At 42.9% G+C, this 24,310-nt stretch overlaps 1 protein-coding gene across 1 annotated transcript in view; it reads left to right on the forward strand.

The window, feature by feature from the left end:
- The window catches only part of LOC142313051 (uncharacterized), a 72,577-nt gene that overhangs the window by 17,783 nt on the left and 30,484 nt on the right, over positions 1-24,310 (forward strand). The window lies entirely within an intron of this gene.

Raw genomic sequence — 24,310 nt, forward strand, 5'->3', positions numbered from 1 at the left:
AAGGGAGTGTACAGTTGGTTTAATTGTAGCCATTTGGTAAATTCAAAAAAGTTTATTTTTTTTCTCATTAATGTACACTCTGCACCCCATCATGATAGAAAAAAACAGAAATATAGAAATTTTTGCAAATTTATTAAACAAGAAAAACTGAAATATCACATTGTCATAAGTATTCAGACCCTTTGCTCAGTATTGAGTTGAAGCATCCTCCTGTTAGGTCTCTCCAAAGATGCCCAATTGAGTTTAGGTCAGGGCTCTGGCTGTGCCAGTCAAGAAGAGTTCTGAAGCCGCTCCTTTGTTATTTTAGCTGTGTGCTTAGGGTCATTTTCTTGTTGGAAGGTGAACCTTCGGCCAAGTCTGAGGTCCAGAGCACTCTGGGAGAGCTTTTCTTCCAGAATATCTTTGTACTTGGATGCATTCATCTTTCCTTCAATTACAACCAGTTGTCCTGTCCCTCCAGCTGAAAAACACCCCTATAGCATGATGCTGCCACCACCATGTTTCACTGTAGGGATTGTATTGGGCAGGTGATGAGCAGTGCCTGGTTTACTCCACACATACCGCTTAGAATTATCACCAAAAAGTTATATCCTCTTCTCATCAGACCAGAGAATCTTATTTCTCATAGTCTTGTAGTCCTTTTTGTTTTTGAAAATTCTCTGCGGGCTCTCATATATCTTGCACTGAGGAGAGGATTCCGTCGGGCCACTCTGCCATAAAGGCTCGACTGGTGGAGGGCTGCAGTGATAGTTGACATTGTGGAACTTTCTCCTATCTCCCTATTGCATCTCTGGAGCTCAGCAACAAAGATCTTGGGGTTCTTCTTTATCTCTCTCACCAAGGCTCTTCTCCCACGATTGCTCAGTTTAACTTGATGGCCAGGTCTAGGAAGAGTTCTGGTGGTCCCAAACTTCTTCCATTTCAGTATTATGGAGGCCACTGTGCTCTTAGGAACCTTGAGTACTTCAGAAATTATTTTGTAACCTTGGCCAGATCTGTGCCTTGCCACAATTCTTTCTCTGAGCTCCTTGGGCAGTTCCTTTAACCTCATGATTCTCATTTGGTCTGACATGCACTGTGTGCTGTGAGGTCTTATATAGACAAGTGTGCGCCTTTCCAAATCAAGTCCTATCAGTTTTATTAAACACAGCTGGTCTACAATGGAGTAGAACCATCTAAAGGAGGATTACAATGAAATGGACAGCATGTGACTCACATATGAGTGTCTGAGCACTTATGATCATGTGAGATTTCAGTTTTTCTTGTTTAATATATTTGCAAAAATTTCTACAGTTCGGTTTTTTTTTCTGTCAAGATGAGGGATTGGGTGCAGAGTGTACATTAATGAGGAAAAAAAATAACTTTTTTGAATTTACCCAATGGTTACAATGAAACAAATAGTGAAAAATTTAAGGGGGTCTGAATACTTTCCGTACCCACTGTTTGAGTGTAAACTGTTGACATAACATTGTAAACTTTTAAACCCACTATAAAGGACTCTGGGTGCCACTGCTGATTTGGTCACTTGATAATTGAATTTTACTATAAATTGCATGGAATTGTTTGAAAGGAAAAAAATCTATACTTTTTTTTTCTTGGCAGATAACTGTACCAGGAGCTCAGATGGATTTCTAATATTTTCAGATTATAAAACAGATGATCTTGATATCACACAAGATAGATTTGAAGAACATGCCATTATCCCATACATATCTCCATCCCTTCACAGCAAAGATATATCAGATTGTATTTCTTCTGACTCATTACAGACTGCTAATCAAATTAAAAACAATGGGTATAATATTGAATGGCGACATATTCATACAAGGGAGAAGACATTTTTATGCTTAGAATGTGGGAAATGTTTTATGAGAAAATCACATCTTGGTAGACATCAGAGAATTCACACTGGGGTGAACCTATTTTCATGTCCAGAATGTGGGAAATGTTTTCCAGACAAATCAAATCTTGATAGACATCAGAGAAGTCACACTGGAGAGAAACCATATCCATGTCCAGAATGTGGGAAATGTTTTACAGAGAAATCAAATCTTGATAGACATCAGAGAAGTCACACTGGAGAGAAGCCATATCCATGTCCAGAATGTGGAAAATGTTTTAGAGAGAAATCAAATCTTGTTAATCATAAAAGAACTCACACAGGAGAGAAACCATTTTCTTGTTCAGAATGTGGGAAATGTTTTACAGAGAAATCAAATCTTGCTAAACATTATAGAACTCACACAGGAGAGAAGCCATTTCATGTCAAGAATGTGGGAAAGGTTATTATTCCCTAAATCAACGTTTTATGCATCTAAGCACTCACAGATGGGAGGAGCCATTTTCATGTTGACAATTTTGAAAATGTATTACAGTGAAAAGACATGTTCTTTATGGGATGGCCATCTGTCTCAATGATTACAAGAGGCCAGCTAACCACTGGATGGTTCCCTCTTCAACTGGTCTGGTCAAGTACAGCAGCAGCTCTCCACATCTGATCACGTAGAAGAGAGAGGCGTCGTAAAACTCTGTAGAATTTCCACCAATACGACTTACAACTGACCTGAGATATAAGTGATTAGCATTACCTGGACCTAGTGGGTGAAAATTAAGCAGAGGTCAGCTGTACCCTATAGCTGACACCCTGCTGCATGAGTCACGGTCGGTCTTGGAATAGACTATGGCTGTTTAACCTCTCAAATGCTGCTGTCAATAGTGAGTATGGCATCTAGATGATTAATAGACTGTGGGGGATCCTCTTTAACCCCATCGACATCCTGTGATTATGATCATGTGATCTTGATGGAGAAATAATGGCTTTAGAGTTGGCCAGTTATAGTGACCTGTTCAGAAGTTACCGATATTTAGGTGTTAAAAATTACATTTTTCTTTCCGGTCAAGCCACTTTGCATTAATTCCTGAGAAGAATCTGAAATGTTAATAAACTACATGACAGCAGTTTTGAATATGTTGAGGGGCGATGTTTTAAAAATAATATTACATTGGGGAGTTTTCCACTACATAGGTCCCCCAAAGTCAACTCAAAACTGAATAGGTTCCGAAAAAAAATAAGTTTTGTAAATTTCCTTGAAAAAAAAAATAAAAATTACTGCTACAATTTTAAAGCTTCTAATATCAAATATAACATGAAATTAAAAGAACATTTACAGATGGTGCTGATGTAAAGCAGAGAAGAGGTAAATATTATTTATTCACTATTTTGTGTGGTTTGACTGCCTGAATTAAAGGGATGATGATGATTCAAAGTTTTACATGCCAAGGTAAGGAAACATATAAGCCATGCAATGCTCCTCTGGGAAATTAAATATGTAAATCATATCTTCAGAGAGTTGAACTCTAATGCCACCTAGTGGAAGTAGCAATGCTGAAAGTCAAAATCGATCCTTTAACGAGCCTTACCAAGTGACTTAGTAAAAAGCCAAACCAGAATCTCAATTTTTTTAGACACGTGTTTCAGGGTGTTGCCCCTCCTTAGTGCAAAGCATGAGATCTGATTTGGCTGTATGAGGGGATTTTTTTTTAAGTCACATTCATATTTTTGAAGTCATCCTTTTATAGCATAATTGCATTAATCATATTACACTACTGCTGCGGCTAGGAATATAGATGAGCGAACCCGAGGTTTCAGGTTCAAGTCCGAATGCTTTACGTGTGAACTTAACTTGCGCTGTGCTCAGGTACGTATGGTGCTCAGTCCAGTGCGAGCTGCTTGCAGTGTTTGATCAGCTCACACTGGGGCTAACAACAGCGTGTTCAGATGTAGTGTGCAACAAAATAAAAAGCTTATGGCTGGCTGTATACGGGCGGAGACTCAAACTGACAATCAGTAATTTCAAACCTCCTTGGGCAAGACAAGTGGAGGTTTGGTTCACTTGCTGCCAGCGAATCGAACCTCCCAAAGGTTTGCTCATCTCTAGCTAGGAAGACTCCTATACATCCATCCATACTAGGAAAAAATTTCACACAGCAATATATAGGTATAATATAGCCACCACTCACTATCAAGAAGACTTCATGTGATAGTTTGGTTTTTTTTTTGTTTGTCCTGATGAAGAAGATTCTCAGAAACGTGTTGACAAATAAAAAAAAAATCACCAGTTTACCATCCTCGAATCACTGGTTTTTCAGTGGCATCCCTTTCATCCTCCTACTCAGATCATCAAACCCTATCGTTTATAGCGTGATCGCATCAGCTGTGAACTGGGCTGTCGAGATTACAATTGTAGGTGGTGTGAGCGAAATACACTCCTTCGCCTCTGGAACTTCAAATTAGTAAGATTTGTTTTATGAGCGCTTGGAAAATCAATATAGCACACACGCTTACTATGGTGTACTAAAAGACTTATCCTTTATTGGTACGTGTGACCAGTTTAAATAAGGTCACAGTCAAAGGCCTTGTCCCTCTGAAACATGCACCAATAAGAGCAGTAGGGGCGTAAAGAGAAATGTGAAACTTCCCCACCAATCAGTGTTAGCTGAACCCTATGACATTGTTAGCTATAAGACAAGATAGACAATCCAGCACCTCTACCTCATTGTGATTGATCCATTTCTTGACCAGTCTTGATGTATTCTTCGGGTTATTGTCCTGCTGGAACACTATTTGATCCTTTTCATTCCCATAGTACTCGAGTGTATGAAGTAACTCGTCTTGTAGCAAATTCACATATAGCTCAGCATTGAGACCACCATCGATCCTGGTCAAGTATCCATCACCTTTTGCAGAGAAACACCCCCATATCATCAGGTTTCCTCCACTGAACTTGACAGTTCCTTCAATTTCTTGATTCATTAGTACTTGTTTCTTTCAAACCCATTTGCACCTATCACATCCGTCTATTGACTTTCGTCTCCTCGTTCTAAATCACCAGTGTCCAATCTTCTGTTGTCCACTTTTCGCTCTTTGCAATCTTGAGCCAACGCTTCTTATGATGATATTGAAGTCGAGTCTTCTTCACCTTTGTTTTGGGTCACCATTCCACACTTGAGTAACGTGCGTCGTTCGGTGCTTGCATGGACGTCTGTGATTTCACTATTGTGAAGCATATGAGCCGCCTCCACTGGCATCTTTCCTGCGCCAGAACTGATAGACCTTGTGATGAGCGACTTGGTGTCTGATATTTTGCCTGGACGTCACCTCTTGGCTTTTGCATGGATGGACGGACTTAATGTCATATACATTTAACTGTCATGGCCTCACATGATGCAGTTTGGTAATTTTTTTGGCGAAGAGATCTCTATTGATGAGCTAAATCATGAGGTTTCTCTTTTATTAGAAGATTTTTTTTTTATTTGTTTATTAAAAAACAGATATCAGCCAGGTACAATAAGAACATATACAATACTTACATGTAAAACTTTTAAAAGGATTCTGTATGGAGATGCACATATTCCAGGTGCCTGGGGTGCATGTGCACGTTAATAATACACAAAGAACCAAAGAAAAGTAACACATAGTAACATTATCACAGTAACCGTTAGGCACCAACCAAGGAACATTCAACTTTAATACCAGACCCTAATATATTTATTGCAATATAAGAGTGAATAGGCAATCCAGACAGTTATTACATTTACGTGGGTAACGTCAAAGAAGAGGAATTCCACATCTCCCAGACCTTATCGTATTTTCCAGGGCAACCCCTATTGTGATATACTGTCTGTTCATAGGCGAGCACTGCATTTACTAGCTCCACCAATGCACGCACCGTCGGGGAGGAACAGGCCATCCATCGCAGGGCTATAAGTTTCCTGGCCATAAATAGAGATTCCCAAAGAAATATTTTGTGGTGATGGACAGAAGTAGCCTCATCTAGGACTCCAAACATGCAGAGCAATGGGTCAAGAGGTATAGGTAAGGAGACCAGGGAAGATAGAAGAGATACCACCTCACACCAAAAGGCAGCAATTACTGGGCAGCCCCAGATCATATAGACGAAGTCTGCGTACTCCCCATAACACCGTGGACACTCTGACGCCTCCCGGCGTCGCATCTTAACCTCACTGGTGTGAGATATGTCTGGTGTACTATATAAATTTGGATAATTTTATTGTGAATTGATGGGGAGACCTTAGTAGGCGATTCCAAAACTTCCTCTCAATCATCCTCCTGCATATTCAGAACCAGCAGTCCCCACTTTTCTTTAACTGCCAAGGGTTGGGACTCATTCCCCACAGACAGTAGGTATGTATACAGAGATGAGATCAGTTCCTTTGGGCCCTGGGACCGAAGTATCCCTATCAACGGAAAAGAGGAGATAAAAACGGTCCCAGGAGTACCCCTCATGTGGTGCTGGATTGCCGTTCAAAGCTGCAAGTACCTGAAAAAGTGACACCTAGTAACATTGAACTTGGATTGGATCTGGTCAAAGGATAACAGTACATTTTACTCGTAGCTCTCATCCAGATAGGAAACCCCATGCACACCCCAGAATGCGGAAGATGGGTGATTCAACTGCATGGGAAAATACATATTTTGCCATAGGGGCATTTCGGCTATAACATGAGAAAAATGTAGATCCTCCACACCTGCAGTGCCAGCCTATGAAGTGGCAGCAACATCCACAACCCCAATCTTCCCATTTCAAGAAGATCAAGTAAACAGTTCGTCCCCGCCGCATGAGCCAAATGACTCTCAGAATTAGGCAAGACAGAGCCAGGCATCCAGAAGGACATCGCTTTTTATTGGCCCACTAAATAATAATAAGAGAAATCTGGCAATGCTATCCAGCCCAGTTGTTTGGATCTATGCAGGGTAGTTAGTTTTAGCTTTGGTCTTGCATAGCGCCATACAAACCCGGTTATTAGCGTATTTAAGGATGACAAGAATTATTTGGGTTACATTATTAAGGAATAACGTTTGGAACTCCATTCTATGTCTGAACTGGGTGCAAAAAACCTAAAAAACATCACTATGGGGAGATAAGGTATGCACACCAGTGACTATGGAAGGGGAATACATGGAATAGCAGAAACTGCTGTGTGAATACTGACATGAAAAATTCAATAGCTATTTGTAAGAATGAAATGTGAAAAATGGAACCTGCATTACTGCCATGAATATATGAATAAAGAGAACTTTAGCTACTGAATTGATCAATGCAATAGAGCCCCAACACTACGCCAAAGTATTTCTCTACGTTGGGGTCCCTAGCTTGTGTGTGTCCTCTCATGCAGTTAAAAAACTTACCGTGTATGGGAGGCTGAGACCCAGGCTATATATACGATGTGGATTGGCAATAGGTGTGTATGGGGAGGGTTCACAAACGAAAAACTACTAACATTAAGGAATAACGTTTGGAACTCCATTCTATGTCTGAACTGGGTGCAAAAAACCTAAAAAACATCACTATGGGGAGATAAGGTATGCACACCAGTGACTATGGAAGGGGAATACATGGAATAGCAGAAACTGCTGTGTGAATACTGACATGAAAAATTCAATAGCTATTTGTAAGAATGAAATGTGAAAAATGGAACCTGCATTACTGCCATGAATATATGAATAAAGAGAAATTTAGCTACTGAATTGATCAATGCAATAGAGCCCCAACACTACGCCAAAGTATTTCTCTACGTTGGGGTCCCTAGCTTGTGTGTGTCCTCTCATGCAGTTAAAAAACTTACCGTGTATGGGAGGCTGAGACCCAGGCTATATATACGATGTGGATTGGCAATAGGTGTGTATGGGGAGGGTTCACAAACGAAAAACTACTAACATTAAGGAATAACGTTTGGAACTCCATTCTATGTCTGAACTGGGTGCAAAAAACCTAAAAAACATCACTATGGGGAGATAAGGTATGCACACCAGTGACTATGGAAGGGGAATACATGGACTAGCAGAAACTGCTGTGTGAATACTGACATGAAAAATTCAATAGCTATTTGTAAGAATGAAATGTGAAAAATGGAACCTGCATTACTGCCATGAATATATGAATAAAGAGAAATTTAGCTACTGAATTGATCAATGCAATAGAGCCCCAACACTACGCCAAAGTATTTCTCTACGTTGGGGTCCCTAGCTTGTGTGTGTCCTCTCATGCAGTTAAAAAACTTACCGTGTATGGGAGGCTGAGACCCAGGCTATATATACGATGTGGATTGGCAATAGGTGTGTATGGAGAGGGTTCACAAACGAAAAACTACTAACATTAAGGAATAACGTTTGGAACTCCATTCTATGTCTGAACTGGGTGCAAAAAACCTAAAAAACATCACTATGGGGAGATAAGGTATGCACACCAGTGACTATGGAAGGGGAATACATGGAATAGCAGAAACTGCTGTGTGAATACTGACATGAAAAATTCAATAGCTATTTGTAAGAATGAAATGTGAAAAATGGAACCTGCATTACTGCCATGAATATATGAATAAAGAGAAATTTAGCTACTGAATTGATCAATGCAATAGAGCCCCAACACTACGCCAAAGTATTTCTCTACGTTGGGGTCCCTAGCTTGTGTGTGTCCTCTCATGCAGTTAAAAAACTTACCGTGTATGGGAGGCTGAGACCCAGGCTATATATACGATGTGGATTGGCAATAGGTGTGTATGGGGAGGGTTCACAAACGAAAAACTACTAACATTAAGGAATAACGTTTGGAACTCCATTCTATGTCTGAACTGGGTGCAAAAAACCTAAAAAACATCACTATGGGGAGATAAGGTATGCACACCAGTGACTATGGAAGGGGAATACATGGACTAGCAGAAACTGCTGTGTGAATACTGACATGAAAAATTCAATAGCTATTTGTAAGAATGAAATGTGAAAAATGGAACCTGCATTCCTGCCATGAATATATGAATAAAGAGAAATTTAGCTACTGAATTGATCAATGCAATAGAGCCCCAACACTACGCCAAAGTATTTCTCTACGTTGGGGTCCCTAGCTTGTGTGTGTCCTCTCATGCAGTTAAAAAACTTACCGTGTATGGGAGGCTGAGACCCAGGCTATATATACGATGTGGATTGGCAATAGGTGTGTATGGGGAGGGTTCACAAACGAAAAACTACTAACATTAAGGAATAACGTTTGGAACTCCATTCTATGTCTGAACTGGGTGCAAAAAACCTAAAAAACATCACTATGGGGAGATAAGGTATGCACACCAGTGACTATGGAAGGGGAATACATGGAATAGCAGAAACTGCTAGGTTTTTTGCACCCAGTTCAGACATAGAATGGAGTTCCAAACGTTATTCTTTAATGTTAGTAGTTTTTCGTTTGTGAACCCTCCCCATACACACCTATTGCCAATCCACATCGTATATATAGCCTGGGTCTCAGCCTCCCATACACGGTAAGTTTTTTAACTGCATGAGAGGACACACACAAGCTAGGGACCCCAACGTAGAGAAATACTTTGGCGTAGTGTTGGGGCTCTATTGCATTGATCAATTCAGTAGCTAAATTTCTCTTTATTCATATATTCATGGCAGTAATGCAGGTTCCATTTTTCACATTTCATTCTTACAAATAGCTATTGAATTTTTCATGTCAGTATTCACACAGCAGTTTCTGCTATTCCATGTATTCCCATTCCATAGTCACTGGTGTGCATACCTTATCTCCCCATAGTGATGTTTTTTAGGTTTTTTGCACCCAGTTCAGACATAGAATGGAGTTCCAAACGTTATTCCTTAATGTTAGTAGTTTTTCGTTTGTGAACCCTCCCCATACACACCTATTGCCAATCCACATCGTATATATTGCCTGGGTCTCAGCCTCCCATACACGGTAAGTTTTTTAACTGCATGAGAGGACACACACAAGCTAGGGACCCCAACGTAGAGAAATACTTTGGCGTAGTGTTGGGGCTCTATTGCATTGATCAATTCAGTAGCTAAATTTCTCTTTATTCATATATTCATGGCAGTAATGCAGGTTCCATTTTTCACATTTCATTCTTACAAATAGCTATTGAATTTTTCATGTCAGTATTCACACAGCAGTTTCTGCTATTCCATGTATTCCCCTTCCATAGTCACTGGTGTGCATACCTTATCTCCCCATAGTGATGTTTTTTAGGTTTTTTGCACCCAGTTCAGACATAGAATGGAGTTCCAAACGTTATTCCTTAATGTTAGTAGTTTTTCGTTTGTGAACCCTCCCCATACACACCTATTGCCAATCCACATCGTATATATAGCCTGGGTCTCAGCCTCCCATACACGGTAAGTTTTTTAACTGCATGAGAGGACACACACAAGCTAGGGACCCCAACGTAGAGAAATACTTTGGCGTAGTGTTGGGGCTCTATTGCATTGATCAATTCAGTAGCTAAATTTCTCTTTATTCATATATTCATGGCAGTAATGCAGGTTCCATTTTTCACATTTCATTCTTACAAATAGCTATTGAATTTTTCATGTCAGTATTCACACAGCAGTTTCTGCTATTCCATGTATTCCCCTTCCATAGTCACTGGTGTGCATACCTTATCTCCCCATAGTGATGTTTTTTAGGTTTTTTGCACCCAGTTCAGACATAGAATGGAGTTCCAAACGTTATTCCTTAATGTTAGTAGTTTTTCGTTTGTGAACCCTCCCCATACACACCTATTGCCAATCCACATCGTATATATAGCCTGGGTCTCAGCCTCCCATACACGGTAAGTTTTTTAACTGCATGAGAGGACACACACAAGCTACGGACCCCAACGTAGAGAAATACTTTGGCGTAGTGTTGGGGCTCTATTGCATTGATCAATTCAGTAGCTAAATTTCTCTTTATTCATATATTCATGGCAGTAATGCAGGTTCCATTTTTCACATTTCATTCTTACAAATAGCTATTGAATTTTTCATGTCAGTATTCACACAGCAGTTTCTGCTATTCCATGTATTCCCCTTCCATAGTCACTGGTGTGCATACCTTATCTCCCCATAGTGATGTTTTTTAGGTTTTTTGCACCCAGTTCAGACATAGAATGGAGTTCCAAACGTTATTCCTTAATGTTAGTAGTTTTTCGTTTGTGAACCCTCCCCATACACACCTATTGCCAATCCACATCGTATATATAGCCTGGGTCTCAGCCTCCCATACACGGTAAGTTTTTTAACTGCATGAGAGGACACACACAAGCTAGGGACCCCAACGTAGAGAAATACTTTGGCGTAGTGTTGGGGCTCTATTGCATTGATCAATTCAGTAGCTAAATTTCTCTTTATTCATATATTCATGGCAGTAATGCAGGTTCCATTTTTCACATTTCATTCTTACAAATAGCTATTGAATTTTTCATGTCAGTATTCACACAGCAGTTTCTGCTATTCCATGTATTCCCCTTCCATAGTCACTGGTGTGCATACCTTATCTCCCCATAGTGATGTTTTTTAGGTTTTTTGCACCCAGTTCAGACATAGAATGGAGTTCCAAACGTTATTCCTTAATGTTAGTAGTTTTTCGTTTGTGAACCCTCCCCATACACACCTATTGCCAATCCACATCGTATATATAGCCTGGGTCTCAGCCTCCCATACACGGTAAGTTTTTTAACTGCATGAGAGGACACACACAAGCTAGGGACCCCAACGTAGAGAAATACTTTGGCGTAGTGTTGGGGCTCTATTGCATTGATCAATTCAGTAGCTAAATTTCTCTTTATTCATATATTCATGGCAGTAATGCAGGTTCCATTTTTCACATTTCATTCTTACAAATAGCTATTGAATTTTTCATGTCAGTATTCACACAGCAGTTTCTGCTATTCCATGTATTCCCCTTCCATAGTCACTGGTGTGCATACCTTATCTCCCCATAAGAATTATTTGGGGACTAAAACTGCACTATGTTGGAAAAAATGGTTACATTTGGGGAGCAATATCATCTTTATCAAATTAATATGCCCGGAACTGATAAAGGAAGTTTACCCCATACCAGGAATTTACATTTAGCCAGTTCTAGAAGGGGGTAGATATTAGATGAGAGGTGACGTTTTCGATCTTTTTGGATAATGATGCCTTAATATTTAAAGTCGGAGACTAAGCACAGAGGAGCTAAAGCCTCTAAGTAGGGCGTGGACCCCGGGAGAGTGACATCAGATTAGATTTGTCCCAATTAATGCCCAATCGAGAATATTTAGTAAAGTCATCTATAATCTCAACAACCCAAGGCAGCGACCACTCCCCACCATCCATAAATATAATCATATCGTTGGCATACAGACCGATCTTATCCACCCAGTCAGCAATCCGGATACCCTCAACCAGTCTGTCAAAAGGTATCTTAATTGCTAAAGCGTCAATGGCCAGGGCAAAGAGTGGCGGGGACAAGGAACACCCCCTTTCTAATAAGAGGCTCAGACAAGATCCCATTGACCACCATTCTGGCTTTAGGGGCCCGGTATAACATCCAGATTCAGGCACAGAATCGGGGACCAAAAGCGAAGTTCTGGAAGCAGGCCATCAAGAATTTCCACTCCAGGGCGTCCAGCAAGGCCAAGGCCTATTTGTTGTCCACCACCTTAGTACTATATTGGACAACCGACTGAACTCTTCTGATATTAATGTCAGTATTCTTCCCTGGCATTAAGCCCGTTTGATCTAGATTGATAACATCTAGGATTACCCAGTTCAGCCTAGTCGCCAATATTTTAGTAAAGAGTTTTTAGTCCACATTGACTAAGGAGATGGGGCAATATGATCCACATTCCAAGTGGTCCTTCCCCTCCTTTACTAGTTCATTATGTTGGCTTCATAAAAGGAGTCTGGAAGGGAAGCTCCCCAGGTGGCCAGCACAAGAACCTCTAACAGGGGTGACAGTAGAAGGTCCTGATACCTCCCATATAATTCTACAGGGAAACCATCCGGCCCTAGGGCCTTACCCACACCCAAATCAGCAATTGCAGATTTAAGCTCATCTAGAGTAATGTCAGCATCTAAAAAGGATTGTTGAGCAGCAGTCAGCCTCTGGAAGTTCACGTGGGCCAGATACGCCAAACAGTCATCCCCAGACGCCCCACTCCTACACCTATATAGGGAGCTATAAAAATCCCTAAAGCATTGGAGGATATCTGTCGGGGAGATGACTAAGTTACTGTCGAACTTACGGATTTGAAGAATAGTATTAGAAGAGCTATGCTGCCTGACCATAAAGGGCAGGAGTTTACTGGATTAATTCCCCAATTCAGAGTAGGACTGTCACGTAAAAAATAATTTGCGCTTAGATTTTGTGTCTGTATGTTGCACATAATGTCTATGCAAGTGCAGCCACTAGCCTGTTATCATTAGAGGGATTAGATATGTATACCCTTTCTGCCTCGTTAACCCACTGTTCAGCCACATCATCTTGATATAGGAGATGGTTGATATTAGGCAGCCACACAAATAGGCCTAAGGGGTACTTTGCACGCTGCGACGCCGAGCGCGATAGTCCCTGTCCCCGTCGCAGCTGCGATATCCTTGTGATAGCTGCCGTAGCGAACATTATCACTACGGCAGCTTCACATGGACTCACCCGCCCTGCGACGTCGCTCTGGCCGGCGACCCACCTCCTTATTAAGGGGGCGGGTCGTGCGGCGTCACTGCGACGTCACACGGCAGGCGGCCAATAGGACCGGAGGGGCGGAGATGAGCGGGATGTAAACATCCCGCCCACCTCCTTCCTTCCACATATCCTACGGAAGCCACGGTGACGCCGGTAGGAGATGTTCCTCGCTCCTACGACTTCACACACAGCGATGTGTGCTGCCGCAGTAGCGAGGAACAACATCGGACCGTCACGTCAGCGTAATTATGGATTACGCCGACGCTGCACCGATAGTACGATTATGCCGCTTTTGCGCTCGTTAATCGTATCATCGAACCTTTACACACTACGATGTCACATGCGATGCCGGAAGTACGTCATTTTCAATTTTACCCCACCGACATCGCACCTGCGATGTCGTAGTGTGCAAAGCCCGCCTTAGAGTGTCCCAGAAGGTAATGGCGTGTTGGGGCTCTGTATGCACATTTTAAAGCAATCTAATTGCTCGGGGATCCTATCATTAGGCCCAATTAGTTTTAGCTAAAAGGTGTTTAACTTCCACTGAGGTCTCTGCGTCAATCTGCTAAATCTAAATGACAGCATTACAGGACTATGGTCCAAAATACCTCTGTTGCCGTGCTCTATATTATCTCCCACATGGACAGACCACTGGATCCAAATATATAATCCAACCGGGAGAGTACGCTTGGAAGAGTGGCAGGTTTACTCTCGCGCGTTCGGATGACGTAGCCTCCAAAGGTCCAATAAACCATTTCCGTTCATATAGACTGAGAATGCAGTGGGGGGCAAAGGCATCACATTGGAGACACACTCAGATTGGAATTTATCCAAGCCATTATCCACGATGGAATTAAAATCCCCCATGCACAGTATGTAGGCATCCGGATGGTTTAGCGCAAAGCTGACCGCTCCTTTAACAATCGCTAAATTAGTGGGGGGGTGGGGGGGTTATATATATACAATGAATGACATAGGAGAGTCGATGACTGCATGCACAAAGACAATCCGCCCCACAGGGTCCTTGTGGGCAGTCCGAAGGTCTCAACATTGAGATTTGTCTATCAGCAAGGAGACCCCCAGTGAATAACTTGTATGAAACGAGTGTATGGACCACTGTACTCATGGTTTATGTACAAATTTAGCGGTGTCTCTAGTTAAGTGTGTTTCGACCAGGACCACTAGGTGGGGCCCGTATCACCAGAGCTGCGAAAAGACCTTGGATAGCTTGCCTGGGGATTTAAGACCCCTCACGTTCCATACCAAACACTTAACAACGGAGCCCATCATGACCCAGGTGACTCCCTCTAAATACCTGCGACCACAGCCCGGAAAGTGTGCCGGTGCCCCCAATTCTATACCGTACTCTGCAAAAGAAAAAAGGTTAGCGCCACAGTCACTTGCAGAATAACAATAGATATCAGTACATTAAACCATCACTGCATCAAACATATAAACGTAAACACAAAAATACAAGAGCAATGTCCAGTGTCCTCCAGTTCAAACCAACAAGGGGATACCGCCACTGTACTCAGTGTGAGGTATAGATGTTGTAGCCTCCATAGCAATAGAGTGTCCCCTTTCCAGGTAGTTTGGCAACACCTCCAACATGAGGGAATAACCAAAAGAAAAATACTTGCTCCGCCTCTCTGTCCAACTCTGGCAAACTGATATACCCGGTCAAGGCGGAGAAGCTAGTGACGAAAAGGTGGAATCACTTTCCCCTGCATCCTGGGTGCAGTTGAAGCCACTTGGTAGCCTCGTCTGGGGTGGAAAAAAACCCCCAAAGATTTGCCCTTGTGGATAATCCATAGGTGAGCAGGGTAGACCATGGAATATATGCTGTTGCGCTCTTTAAGTGACTTTTTTTACGTCCCGAAACCAGGTTCTCTGCTTCTGAAGATCCGCTGAAAGATCAGGAAAAAAGCAAATTGTGACTTTATCATACTTGAGCAGGCCTTTCTGCCTGCCCAGATGCAAAGCTGTATCCCTGACCTTCCAATTGAGGAGTCGTGCCAGGAAGGACCTGGGAGGTGCGCCCAGAGGGAGGGGTCATGTAGGGACTCTACGAGCCCGCTCCACTGCAAAGGTAATGAAGAAGTCATTGACCAGGTTGGTTTTGAGCTCTTCTTCCAGAAAATGCTCAGGCTGCTGACCTTCCGAACGCTCTGGAAGTCCTATAACATGGATATTATTCTGGCACATCCTGTTCTCTGAGTTGTCCGCTTTCTGTTGCCAAGCACTCATGGATCCTGCCTCCTTAGTTAGTTTAGAAGACATAAGGGGTTACAGCGTCCTCAAGGTGGGATATCCTGGTCTCGAACTCCGTAATTTGGCCTCTCAGGGCCTGCATGTCTTGTCGGAGCAATCCCTGCTATGATCTGGTAACCGTGGACAATCATGAAAAATCTCATTAATCAGAAAAAACAAAACCACAAGAGTAGTTGGAAACTAAGCTGACCGCAATCCCCTATCGAACAACACTAGAAGTAGCAGTGGGATCTTCCTAACACACCTACCGTGTTTCCCCGAAAATAAGACATCCCCCAAAAATAAGACATCCCAGGAGTTTTCAGGGAAACTTTAATATAAGACATCCCCTGAAAATAAGACATAGCTGCGGTCAATAATGAAGTGTCATGCAGCGGTGAAAGAGTTAAAGACACTGCAGGACACTTCATTATAGGCAGCGGGCACCCCCAGAAGAGAGAAGACAGAAGACCCCCGATCATACTCACCAGAAGCCGACCGGGAGCAGGTGAGCGCATCAAGGTCCTGCAGCGGCGGAACACACACACACACACACCAGATCACACTCACTCCCACACACACCTCACACACACATCAGATCGCATCCACACACTCACAACATCCAGTGATATCGCTTGCTTCTCGGCGGCGATACTGTGCATGCAGTGACCTTCCAGGTCCTGCCGGAGGATCACATGGCCGGAAGCATCTGGTATCTCCGGATGTTGTGAGTGTGTGAGCACGTATGTGCGATATCGTCAGTGTGAGTGTATGCGATCGGATGTGTGCGTGTATGCTGTCTGATGTGTGAGTGGTTCTGATGTGTGAGTGTGTGTGTGAGTGTATGCGATCGAATCTGTGAGTGTCGGCAGAAGGCAGAGGAGCACGGCGTGCAGCACAGCTGATGGGACCGCCCACCGGAGGGCACAGGGAGAAGTGGGGTGTGAGTATGCGATCAGATGTGTGACTGTGTGTGAACGTAAGCGATCGGATCTGTGAGTGTCGGCAGGAGGCAGAGGAGCACGGCGTGCAGCACAGCTGCTGGGATCGTGGGGTGGGTGGGAAGAAGTGGGGTGGGTGTGTGTTTGTGAGTGAGTGTGATCTGATATGTGTGTGTGTGTGTGTGTGTGTGTGTGAGAGATCGGATGTTGGCCAGACGCAGGGGAGCACAGCTGCAGGGAGATCACAGGGAGAATTGTGTGTGTGTGTGTGTGTGATCTGATGTCGGCCAGACGCAGGGGAGGCATGCAGCGTACCTGATGGGAGGTCACAGAAGGATCTGGGAGCCATACAGACGCCCTGGGCTGGTAAGTATGACGATCCTGGGATGGGGGGTGGGGTCTGCTTTTTGTGGAGGGTAAACTTACCCCCAACCATGTCTCCTCGAGAATAAGACACCCCCTGAAAATAAGACATAGTGCTTTTTTCAGGGCAAAAAAAAATATAAGACAGTGTCTTCTTTTCGGGGAAACAGGGTAGACATCTCGTCACTGCCAGAGAAACTAGCTACACCTCAAAGATAAAAATAAGGAATCCTAACTTGCCTCGGAGTAGTCCCCAAAGGAATGACAAGCCCCCAACATGTAAACGACAGTGATTTATGAAAACACAATACACAGAAAATATAGATCAGCAAAGGTGAGGCCGACATACTAGATAGGACAGGACAGATAACTGATTGCAGCCAGCAAAAAAACCTGCAAAAAATACCAATTTCATGAGAGGAAAAAAGATCTGAGACCACTGGGTCTTTCCCTCAGTATATCAGGTACTCTTGTGCCAGACACTTTAAACAGAACTGCAGATATAATGGGAAGAAACAATCACAGAACAAATAATATTCTAAAGTGCAAATACTCCAAACATAAACAGGGAGAAAGCTCCCTTTCTTGCTGGAGGAACTGCCCTGCTCACAAAAGAAGAAAGACAGATCCTCACATACAAGAAAAGAGACACAGAACCAAATTGAATAAGCAGAAACACTATTAAGTGCAAATCTAGTAATTAAGCACAGAAACAGTAAACTTATCTGGAGTAGATTCAGGCACCGAATAAACGGGAGAAACAGAAGGGAAAACTTCCAGCCATCATCAGAACCAGGCAGGAAACATTTGTCACCGGTGGCTGCCAAGCACAAAATGCTCTCCTAAATAGACTAGACTGATCTGCGATAGGATTTCCTGGATTCCCAATGAATTCCATCACCTGTTTGAATCACAGATTCAAACTCAGCTTCATTACCATTCCTGGCCACCAGAGGGAGCTCCACACTAGCACCCACTCGGATGACATTCAAAACAAGTCCCACTTCAGAATACACCTCCTCTATTTTTCCTGAAAGTCATATCTTGCATAGGGATATGGCCTGGAGTAATTGCTCCAAGACTTGTGTGAGGGTCAGGACTCCCTCCTTCTGTTCCCCACTATCAGGGGGATGAGATCTGTGTCTGTCTGTGTCCTTAGCAGGGGTGGAGAGGTTGCCTCCCAGGGCCCGTAGTGAGTCCGCAGATTCCCCTCTGGCAAATTCCTTCAGCTTGTCAGCAGTGCTGGTATTTTTGGTGGGACTCATGACGTACAACAGAACTGGACGAGGAACAGATATGGTGGTGTCCCTTTAAGAGCAAAGAAGTCCTGGTCCTGTCCACAAATAGAGGGTCAAGGCTCCAAGCGAGGGTCAATCTTATAAATTAGAGCCCAAGCTGTATTCAGCTCTATATTCCAGCAGAACAGGAGCCAAGGGAAGGGCATATCCTTTCTGTCCCCCTTCTCTTAATAATCCAGCAAGAGGAGGGAAAAATGCTCTGCCAGGCCCTGCAGAGCTACAAAAGATATTCACCCAAGAGTGCTGGGGACCCTTTGCCAGTGGCCTCTATTCTACTGTATATCTAGGGACCAGTTCCCAGGCTTGGCTCCAGAGCTGGTTCCCCACACGTAGGGACAGCGGGGGGAGAAAAGGAGATGTCTGGCAGCATGGGCGCTGATGGGGGAGGGAAGGATGCAGGGCCCGACTGCCGGGCATTCACCGCTGATCCCCGTCCTACGGTGCCTGGCTCAGCAGCGCTAGATCCCCCGATGTTGTACCACAGCCGTGGGGTGGAGTAAAAGAGCCCTCTGCTGAAGCCGGAGTCCCCTCACAGCGTGTTGCCAAGATGGCCACCGGCCCGTGCAGGTGAGCCCCTTCCCCGCCAGATTGCGTGGGAGTCCCGCTGGGCCGGAGCGTCCACTCTGCTCCTCTGGAGCCCAGAGAGATCCCCACTCCAAGGAGACAAGCTGCTAGGGTAGGAGAGGCTGCACAACTGAAGGAGTGCCTCAGGATACGATCAGGATGGTGGGAGCTAAGTCTCCGTGCGGCCGTTCTCCACGCTACATCGCTCCGCCCATTGAAAGATCTTCGTCGCTGCTTCTTAATTCAAACTATTTTCCCTGTATAATGGAATCATTTCTTCACCTTTTGCTTGGGAATCAACCTAATAACAGATTGTTATTTGTAGTATATACGAAGTAAAAAAAATATTTTCAAACACGGAGCAAAACAGTAACAGTGCAGTGACATGACAAGAATCTGCATAACTAATCATATGCTAGTCAAATTTATGAATGAGATAGCCAAGATGATTGTCTATAAAATGAAGGTCGTCTCACATTCAAATATGTAGTGATTGGGTGGGGGACAAGCTGGGGACCACACTACACATAGATGGCAATAAAGGGACGCAGAGGACCACACAACATGTGGGTGACTGGGGGGGGGTGAACCCAGGATCATGTGACACATGGGTGACTGAGGGGGTCCAAGGACCACGCGACACGTGGGTGACTGAGGGGGTGAACCAAGGAGCATACAACACAAGGATGGCTGGGCGGGAGTACAGAGGACCATGCGACACGTGGGTGGCCATGCAGGTAAGCAGAAGACAGCACAAGGAGGGAGCAGAGACATGGCGCTAGGACACAGCAGAGCCCTGGCACACTAGGGAAGCCGGCGCTACAAATGCACAGCTCTGTTAGATGAATACTACACACATATTATATTATTATATATATATATATATATATATATATATATATATATATATGACACACACATTACAGTTCAAAAGTTAGGGTCACTTAGATATTTCCTTATTTTTGAAAGGAAAGTACATTTTTTTTCAATGAAGCTAACATTAAATTAAACTGAAATACACTCTATAAATTGTTAATAAGGTAAATGACTATTCTAGCTTCAAACGTCTGTCTTTTAATGCAATAACTACATAGGTGTATAGAGGCCCATTTCCAACAATCACCATTCCTGTGTTCTAATGGTACATAGTGTTTGCTAACTGGGCTAGGCCGCTCTCACATCAGCGGTATTTTGCCGGAAAGCCGAAACCGGCACAAAAACGTTTCGGTTCCATTCATGTACAATGGTATCACGGGAAGATCTGCGTCACACGTGACCACATGTGACAGCATCTTGTCACGACACCATAGGAAATGAATGGAACTGAAACACATTTGTGCCGGATCCGGCCTTCCAGCAAAATACAGCTGATGTGAGAGCGGCCTTCGAAGGCTAATAGATAGATAATAGAAATCCCTTAAACCCTTGTTCAAGTATGTTAGCACAGCTGAAAACAGTTTTGCTGATTAGAGAAGCTATAAAACTGACCTTCCTTTGAGCTAGTTGAGAATCTGGAGCATTACATTTGTTGGTTCCATTAAACTCTCAAAATGGCCAGAAAAAGAGAACTTTTATGTGAAACTCGACAGTCTATTCTTGTTCTTAGAAATGAAGGATATTCCATGCAAAAAATAGCCAATAAACTGAAGATTTCCTACAATGGTGTGTATTACTTCCTTCAGAGGAGAGCACAAACAGGCTCTAACCAGAGTAGAAAGAAGTGGGAAGCCCTGCTACAGCACTGAGCAACAAGACAAGTACATTAGAGTTTCTAGTTTGAGAAATCGACGCCTCACAGGTCCTCAACTGGCAGCTTCTTTAAATAGTACCCGCAAAACACCAGTGTCAACGTCTACAGTGAAGCGGTGACTCTGGGATGCTGGCCTGCAGAGTGGCAAAGATAAAGCCATATCTGAGACTGGCTAATAAAAGGAAAAGATTAATATGGGCAAAAGAACACAGGCATTGGACATAAGAAAATTGGAAAAAAGTGTTATGGACAGACAAATCGAAGTTTGAGGTGTTTGGATCACACAGAAGAACATTTGTGAGCAGCAGAACAACTATAAAGATGCTGGAAGAGTGCCTGCCACCTTCTGTCAAGCATGGTGGAGGTAATGTGATGGTCTGGGGTTGCTTTGGTGCTGGTAAAGTGGGAGATTTGTACAAGGTAAAGGGGATTTTGAATAAGGAAGGTTATCACTCCATTTTGCAATGCCATGCCATACCCTGTGGACAGCGCTTGATTGGCGAGAACTTTGGGTCAATGTAGTAGACGGTGATCCCCAAATGTTCCCTAATTTACAAAACCCTCCACCAGGCTTCAATCTACCAAGGAAAAAACATGGGTTACTCTAAATCGTATCAGAACAAACTTTGGCGTCTGTGCAGATTTTATGTATAAGTGGGGAAAATATGACTCTCCGACCTGTGACTGTGGAGCAGATCGTCAAACTATCCAGCACATTGTTGAGGAGTGCGCTCTGAGATCCTACCATGGTGACAAGAAGGATTTCTATATTGTAAATGATAATGCTATTGCATATATAGAAAATCTTGATATTCAAATTTGATTTTTATCCTTTTGATATTTTTCAATCACTGTCTATTGTCTGTTGTTTATTTTTATATGATGGTAAGATATACGTTCATACGATTAAAGCACTTGATTGGAGCTAATTTCATCCTACAACAGGACAATGACACAAAGCACACCTTTAAATTATGCATGAACTATTTAGGGAAGAAGCCGGCAGCTGGTATTCTATCTGTAATGTTGGAGTGGCCAGCCGAGTCACCAGATCTCAACCCTATTGAGCTGTTGTGGGAGCAGCATGACCATATGGTACGCAAAAAGTACCCATCAAGCCAATCCAACTTGTGGGAGGAGCTTCTGGAAGCATGGGGTGAAATATCTCCAGATTACCTCCGCAAATTAACAGCTGGAATGCCAAAGGTCTGCAAAGCTGCAATTGCTGCAAAGGAGCATTCTGTGCCGAAAGCAAAGTGTGAAGAGAAAATCATTATTTCAAGTAAAAATCATTATCTGTAATCTACTCAATGTCTGAACTATATTTTCTATTCATTATTCAACTCATTTGATAAATAAAAATATGATTTTTCATGGAAAACACAAAATTGTCTTGGTGACCCCAAACATTTGTTTGAACTGTAGATATAAACACAGCTCTGCTACATGCACATAACTAATTAAAGCAAACAACATGCACATGTCATATACAGACGTTTACACAGGAAAAAGGGGGGGGGATTTATACTGCAACAAGAGAAAGTGTAATACAATAAAAATTGTTTAAAAGAACTGAAGTCCTCAGTGGTTGATGCCTTTTAATGGCTAACTGAAAAGATGATAATAATTGCAAGCTTTCGAGACTACTCATGTCTCTTCATCAGGCATGGTATAACACAAAATCTGAAGAGTCACATATTTATACAAAACAGGACATAGAATAGTTAGCCATTAAAAGGTATAAACCACTGAGGACTTCAGTTCTTTTAAACAATTTTTTATCTCTACTGGCTAACACTGTACAAAGATATATTTTACCTGTATAAAATAAAAAATAATTTGAATTAACATTTTTTAAAATACATGCATTAAATTGTGAACGGCCAGCAGGTGGCGCCAAAACTCCACAGAAGGGAATCAACACTTCACTATATAAAAGGAAGTAAATGTGCAAAAAGTAATACATACAAGGGCGACCAGAAAAATGCCCACATGGAAAATTGCCCACACAGAAAATTGCCCACATGGAGAATTGCCCATATGGAAAGTTGCCCACACAGAAAATTGCCCACACGGAAAATTGCCAATTGCAGCATCAGAAAGTTTCAGATCTATGAAATTTGAGGGGCAAGGTGAGGATGTTCACATGATATGTGAAAAATGTCCACAGAAAATTGCCAACAGACATGAATGCCCACTAGGATTGGGGACCATGAAACCCAGGATGGGAACATATATACCAGGAAGGGGGCATATATACAAGGATGGAGACAACGTGGACCATACATACCAGGATGAGGACCTTATATACCAGCATTGGGACATATATACCAGGATGAGGACATATTCACTAGGATGATGGTCATATATACCAGGACCTGGGACATTACTACATAATAAAGGGGCAGGCAGTTCATAAGTCTAGATAGATAGAAGATAAAAGTTAGAACATTAAAAGGACCCATACATGTGAAAAACATGTGTGAGTGGTGGGGGCAGGTCTAAATTTTACACGGGGACCCATTGGATACTAGTTACACCACTGCAAAATACAGGGCCGCCACTAGGAATTTCAGGGCCCCATACTGGCAAAATTTCTGGGCCCCCTTGAGACTCCGCATAGGCTGCACCCCAGCTCCACCTCCACCCCTCCGCCATGCTTGGAAAAACGTGTGTGTGTGTAAATATATATATATATATATATATATATATATAAAAAAAAGCTGTATGTATGTATATTGTCCGCTAAAGGAATCCGCACCGTCACATTTACAATCATGAAATGTTGCACAGATGCCTCACGTGACTTAGGGAACATCAGACTATATTTTGAGGAGAAAATTTAACCCCTCGCTTTAGTTTTTCACCAAAAATCCTTTCTCCATTAAAGTCAACGGAGCTGGGAGCTACAAGTCATTAATAGGAACTGTGATTGGTTGCTATAGGAACAAAGGACATTCTTAGTATAAGAAGCTTATGTGTGAGATAATATGATATCGGTGGGGAGACGGAGAGAGAGACAGAGAGAGAAAGATAGAGACAGAGGGAGACAGACAGAGAAAGAGGCAGACAGGGAGAGAGGCAGACAGGGAAAGAGGCAGACAGGGAGAGAGGCAGACAGGGAAAGAGGCAGACAGGGAGAGAGGCAGACAGGGAGAGGGATAGAGGCAGACAAGGAAAGAGGCAGACAGGGAAAGAGGTAGACAGGGAAAGAGGCAGCCACACAGAGACAGACACACAAAGACAGACAGAGACAGACAGGGAAAGAGTGAGGCTGGGAGAGAGGGATCGTGAGAGAGAGACAGCTACCATCCCAGGCAACTCTGGATATTACAGCTAGTGTGTATGTGTGTATACTGTATATATATATATATATATATATATATATATATATATATATACACACACACACACACACACTCATATACTGTATATACAGTACATACACACAAACACACACGGCCAAAAGTGTTAGCACCCTTTCAAGTTGTTCCCTCAAAAAATTACATTACAGACATCACTAGGAGGGGCGCACAGACATCACTAGGTGGGGCACAAAGACATCACTAGGGGGGCGCACAGACATCAATAGGGGGGTAAACAGACATCACTAGGGAGGCACAT

This window comes from Anomaloglossus baeobatrachus, chromosome 5 (assembly GCF_048569485.1).
Source record: "Anomaloglossus baeobatrachus isolate aAnoBae1 chromosome 5, aAnoBae1.hap1, whole genome shotgun sequence".
NCBI classification, from domain to species: Eukaryota; Metazoa; Chordata; class Amphibia; order Anura; family Aromobatidae; genus Anomaloglossus; species Anomaloglossus baeobatrachus.